This window comes from Nelumbo lutea, chromosome 5, assembly GCF_056320005.1.
Source record: "Nelumbo lutea isolate HS-2025 chromosome 5, American lotus-T2T, whole genome shotgun sequence".
Taxonomy (NCBI): Eukaryota; Viridiplantae; Streptophyta; class Magnoliopsida; order Proteales; family Nelumbonaceae; genus Nelumbo; species Nelumbo lutea.
Window position 1 is genome coordinate 41,700,545 of NC_142688.1, and position 6,029 is coordinate 41,706,573.

Here is a 6,029-nt window from a genome sequence, read left to right on the forward strand (position 1 = left end):
ACATTGTAAGCAAGATAAGGCTAGTATATATCATGCATGGAATACATCAAACTATCTATGATCAATGCATAAGCCACATTCTTCATTTCTTTTTCTTTATTACTTGTGGGACAATGTTGAGACTTAATTTAAAGTAACTTCCAAGTGGAGAAATAATTGGTTTAGCCTTGCTCATGTTCTCCCATACCTTCTCAATGAGTTCAGATCTGCATCCCCCAAGGGGCACCCCACAATGTCCCACAGCACATCCCCGCCGTGTATTAGTAACATCTCCTGATGATGACATCATCATCATCAGTTCTGGTACTATCATTGGGAGATACTCCCAATACACGGTGGGGATGTGCTATGGAACGTTGTGGGGTGCCTCCTTATGGGGTGCATATGTGAATTTCTCAATATACCTTTCTTGAGACAACCAAGGCTTTCTAAGCTTTTTAGGCCATGTTTGATGATTAAGTGATTGTTAAAATTCTTAGAAGTACTTATTTTAACAACCACTTGGGGTTGTTTGATAACCCACTTGCCAAATCACTTATTCTGTTTTTAAAGCACTTACTGGGGTGGAGATATTTGGTAAACTATATTTTCCCCATAAGTGTTTATATTGACACAAATGACAATTTTATCCCTCACATCACAGAGAGGCAAGGCTGCATATCAACAAACCAAATCTGGGTTTGGATCCTAGATTTCGATCCCTATGACAGTGTGAGAAGTAAATTGAGATTCCTTCAACAGTTACCATGCTTATATTGCACTAGAAAGTCTAACAGTTTTAAGCCTAAAACAGAAAATTTCATTGAAGATCAGGTTCTGGTTTATCATTATGAGTCCTTGATGTTGAAAAACAGTTGCATTTGTCACCAAACATAAATGCCAAAGAATAATGGTACACTTCCAGGCCGCTATATTGGTTACAGGATTGTCGTGGTTATCATCATCCATATATATCTAGGAGGCAATCCATTGAACTGAGGGCAGGAATCATCTCTAAATCAGAGATCGGATCCAAACAACACCATCTTTGATACCGGGCGGTGAAAAAAGAGATGTTCCATTTTCTTTTTGTATCGATAAAGTATCAAGAATAATATGCGATAATAAAAACAATAATAGTTTAGGCTACATCCAAATCTTTAATGATTCTCCACATGTAGTCCTGATTATATTGTTAAAGTACCGTGAATATACACCATAAAAACAATAATAGCTTAGATTTGGGTTAGAATGGATTGCCCATAATCAAAATTAGGTTGGATTCATATTTTTCAACCCTAACCCTATCCTAACCTTCATTATATAACCAAACCTAATCTGATTTTTCATTTTTCAAGTTGAACTTCACCTCAACCTATGATAAAATGATTGATTCTTTTATTCAAATGTAAGGCCCATCTGATGGAACCAAAAGCCTGAAATATTGACACAATTGTCAAGAACAAGACGCATTTAGGTATTAATGTGCCCAAACCCCCAAGTTTTAGCATTTTTACCCAAAGAACTCAACCCTAACATAACCCAAAATTAGGATGATTCATATTTTTTAACCTTAACCCTAACCCAACCTTCAATCTAACCAAGCCCAACTTGAATCATTGATTTTTCGGCTTAAGTCGAACCTCAAGCTACTATAAATGCTTGATTTTTATTTTCCAAAGACAGGGCCCATCTGATAGTATGACCAGAAGCCTGAAATATTGGTATAATTAGCAAGGTGAAGACCCATTTAGGCACTAATTTGTCCAGACCCCCTAAGTTTTAGCATTTTTCCCAAAAATGAAGTTTGGATCAGTGAAGTCCATCTAGATCAAATTTCATGTGATTTATGAATGACTATTTTATCCATTTCTTGATCCCCATGAGGATCCGCCCTACACGGGGCAGGGGTGGGGATGATTGCCCCACACCTCCCATGGTTAGGGGCATGGGGAGAACACTCCCCACCCTATATGGGGTCTCTTTTATTTGGGATTTTGATTAATTGGACTTAAGGCCTTGAGGCCCAAAACCAGTTTAAATCCTTGGTGGCTATGTTTGTTAATTACTTGGGGTATATGTTGAGCATTTGTTTTTTTCTTACGAATTAATTAATGTATTTGAATATGTATAAATATATTTGGATCTATTTTAATAGGATTATAAAATTTTAGGGTAAAATATAAAAACCTCCCCTGAGATTTTTGACAATCATAAAAACATCTCCTAAAGTTTCATTTTAACAAAAACCTCCCCTGTAGTCTTCAAAATTTTGCAATTACCTTCCTTCCATCATTGTCCTATCCAGAAAACATTGGTCTACTTTATTATTATTTTTGAAAATACCCATTTTACCCTTGTATCGATCAATTCAGATGGATATTTACTACAATACTCCAAAAAACTTCTAATTTATAACTAAAATATTTCTTAGGTCAAATTAAAAAGAGTAAAGTAATTTCATTTTATAAACTCGTTATAGTGTTAAGTATAAAAGGGAAAATCTGTTATTTTGATTATATTAAAAGATTCCTTAACAAGTGGTAAGGCTAATTTTGTAACTTCAAAGTCTCTAATATGGAGTCAATAATGTTTTTTTTTTTTACTTAACTAAGACAATAATGTAAGAGGTAAGTGCTGTTTTTTTTTTTCAAAACTACATGGGAGGCTTTTGTTAAAATGGAACACTAAGGGAAGTTTTTATGATTGACAAAAACCTTAGTGGGGTTTTTGTTATAGGGGAGTGGAAATCCTCATCCTAGTTATAGGGGAAGAGGACGAAACAGAAATAGGGATTTCTGTGGGGACTGGAAAGAGATAGGGCCCACTTCACCCCGTTGCCCTTCCTAATGTTATCCACATGGAGCCTTCAACCGAGTCACTTGCACACTTTTATATATATAACGAGCTAGAAAGTCCCTTCTCTTTGTATTTTAATATTTCAATTATCAAGGCAGGAGTACAAATATAAACATGTACTGTATAAATACATATAAAATAATATAAAATACAAAGTTTTACACTTTACAAATTTATATTTATACTCTTTCCAAACTGAGCCTAAATTATATAACTCAAGTTCTAGTTTTGAGTACCGTTAATCAAGCACTAGATGACATGATAAGTTATTGCTACAATTGCAATTTGCAAATAGATTAGTGCTTGCAAATTTACTAGCATAGATGACATGACAAGTTCTAGTGTTTGCAAGCACTAGATGACATGATTAAAAGAAAAAATCTTTTAATCAACCAGTTAGAGTACCGATAAAACCATCAGTCTACCACTCAGCCACAATTTCAATTCGGGTCAACTTCAAACCTACCAGTAGTTTAAGAAAATGTTGATTTGTTCCAAAATCCGTTCAACCTGAGTGGTTATGCTGATCTACTTGACTTAACTTAGTCACCAGGTTATAAGTTACAAATTATAGTTTATATATAAACTTTCAGAGTCGTAACTCTATGCTCAGTTGTCTGATTAGAGTGATTTTTTTTTTGAGTAATTTTTTTTTGTAATCTATGCATTCTTGTCCCACTATATTTGGCCTTAATTTTCAATTTTTAATATTTATCTATAAAAACTTAAAAACTCAAATAAAAAATTATAAATTAACACGAATATACAGAAAGTAATTATATATTGTTAGTTCTATGTTTGTGTAACATGACAACATTTGATCCGTTAAACTGCTGGCCTAGAGGTGTAAATCGGGTCGTACCACCCGTGGACTACATGGCTCAAACCCCCCTTTTAGAGATTATTTGTGTTTTTGCCAAAGGAGTGCACAGAATAACTTAAAGGCCCCTAAAGGCCCCTAACAGCTATAAACAACTAGTTTAGGATGACATTTTTAATAAAGTGATAATTAAAGTTTTCAAATAACCAAAATACCGCTCTAACATCTATAAACAAGTAGTTTAGGGGGCATGTTTGTCAATTCAATTGTTTTCTGCCCTTATAAATACACTAACCCTTTATACATTTTCATTACAATAACAATCAATCTCTCTCATACTCTCATACTTTCGTACTTTCAATTTTTTATTTTTTAAATTTCAACAAGAATGAAGTTATAGCTTAGTCAAGTGTCTCAATTGGGAAGGCTTAAAGGCTTACATTCAAGTTGAAATACTGAATTGATAGAATGGAGTTGTGCGGTCACTAGGTCAGCTAGATTTCTTTTATAAATTGAATTTAGATTTTAATATTTATTAAAATGCTAGGTTCCTCCCAAGTCCCCTTTCACTTTGACTTTACTAGCTTTGATGATCCTCAAACCCAATCATAGTACAGTGACACCAATTTTGGAATTGGTGCTAACGCTACTAAATAGAACTAAGATGAGGCTAGTCTTAGTGGTACATTTAGATTTTAAATCATGGAGAAAAGGAAATAGCAATTGCTGAGAATATTTTACACTTAGGGGGTGTTTGGGGAAAGTTAGGGATGGCAATTTTTCTCATTTTCCCGATTCCTGTGGGGATCCACCCCAATGGGACAGGGATGGGGTGATTCCACCCCCTTCCGCAGGAATGGGGATGGGGAAATTTTCATCCCCGTTAGCGGGATATATGTACAAATGTATAAATACGTTATATATGTATACATAAGTCTATATATTAATATTTAAAAAATATGTTTGAATCTTTTTTAATAGATTGTAAATTTTAATTATTTCACTTTTATCTTTTTAAATAAAACAAAAAACAAAAACAAAATGGTTAACATTATAAAAAATTACGGGGAATGGGGATCCCCACCCTGTGGGGATGGGGATAGGGATAACCTTGTCCCCGTTAATGGAGACAGGGATGGGGAGAGACTCCCTGTCCCTGCCCTGCCCCGTTGCCATTCCTCGGGGAAGTTGGTCAATGGGATTTTGGTTCCTATCGACCAAGAATCCCATGTTCATTTTTCAGATTTTTGTGGGGACCAGGGAAAGTTTATTTTCTTGGGCATCACTTATTCGAGTAAGTGATACCCATCTCCTAGGTGGATAAATAACTTTTCCGCCTATGGGAAAAGTTGCTAACACTTGAATTGGACAAAAATGTCCCTTTTAATAATGGATTTTTATGACTAAAATAGTCATTACCTTATTTACCTGGAAAATAAAAGAACATGGGTAAATGTACTTGCCAGAGTAAGTGTTTCCTAAGAAAAACTTACCAAGATAATTGCATTTACCTAGGTAAATAACTTACTGAAAAGTGAACGAGGCCTTAAAAGAACTATTAGAAAAGGGATTAAATGCAAAGGTAATTTTAGTTATCAAAATAGTAGTGGCACCGGCCATTTAAGAAGGCATATGCTAAAGCATATTCAACAAGCTCAAAATGAATCAACCCAAATCCAAATTGGATGAGTTTGGACAATTTTCTAATTTTTATAATTTCCAAAAGAAAATGAGACAAATATTAGCTAGATATATAGTACAAGCTGAACAACCATATATGTTTGTTGAAGGTAATAGATTTGAAAATTTTGTACAAATATCAATTAATTCTACATATAAAAAAACTTCTAGGAATACAACTAGATTAAATGCTATCAAAAGTATATAAACAAAATTTATTTTCTACTTTTGGCATATCTTCCTTCTAAAAATTGCTCTACTTTTGGCAGATTATTTATTTATTTCACATGAACTTGAGAATTGGGAAGAACCTGGACCTGCTCTTAACATAAAGTTCGTATTTCCTCACAAAATTGCTCCACACCCACCCTCACAGCCTTTATAGCCGGGAACATCTCTATAATGTATGTTTTTGCCCATTGGGAAATGTTCCGAATGCATGGCTGCAAGTGATGTAGGATGGGTGAGGACCAATTCTGTGAGAGAAAATGCAGATAACTTTATAATTACAATATATATAAATATATATTAATATATATATATGTGTGCTTTTATAGATGCAAATATATTATATCTCCATTCCACATGCAATCAAGAACTTCCCCTTTCTTGGATGATGTAGCTATGGCAGAATTTCTAGCTGTAGTATATGGGGTTGAAAAAGCCTAAGAGCTGGGGATTAACAGACCGA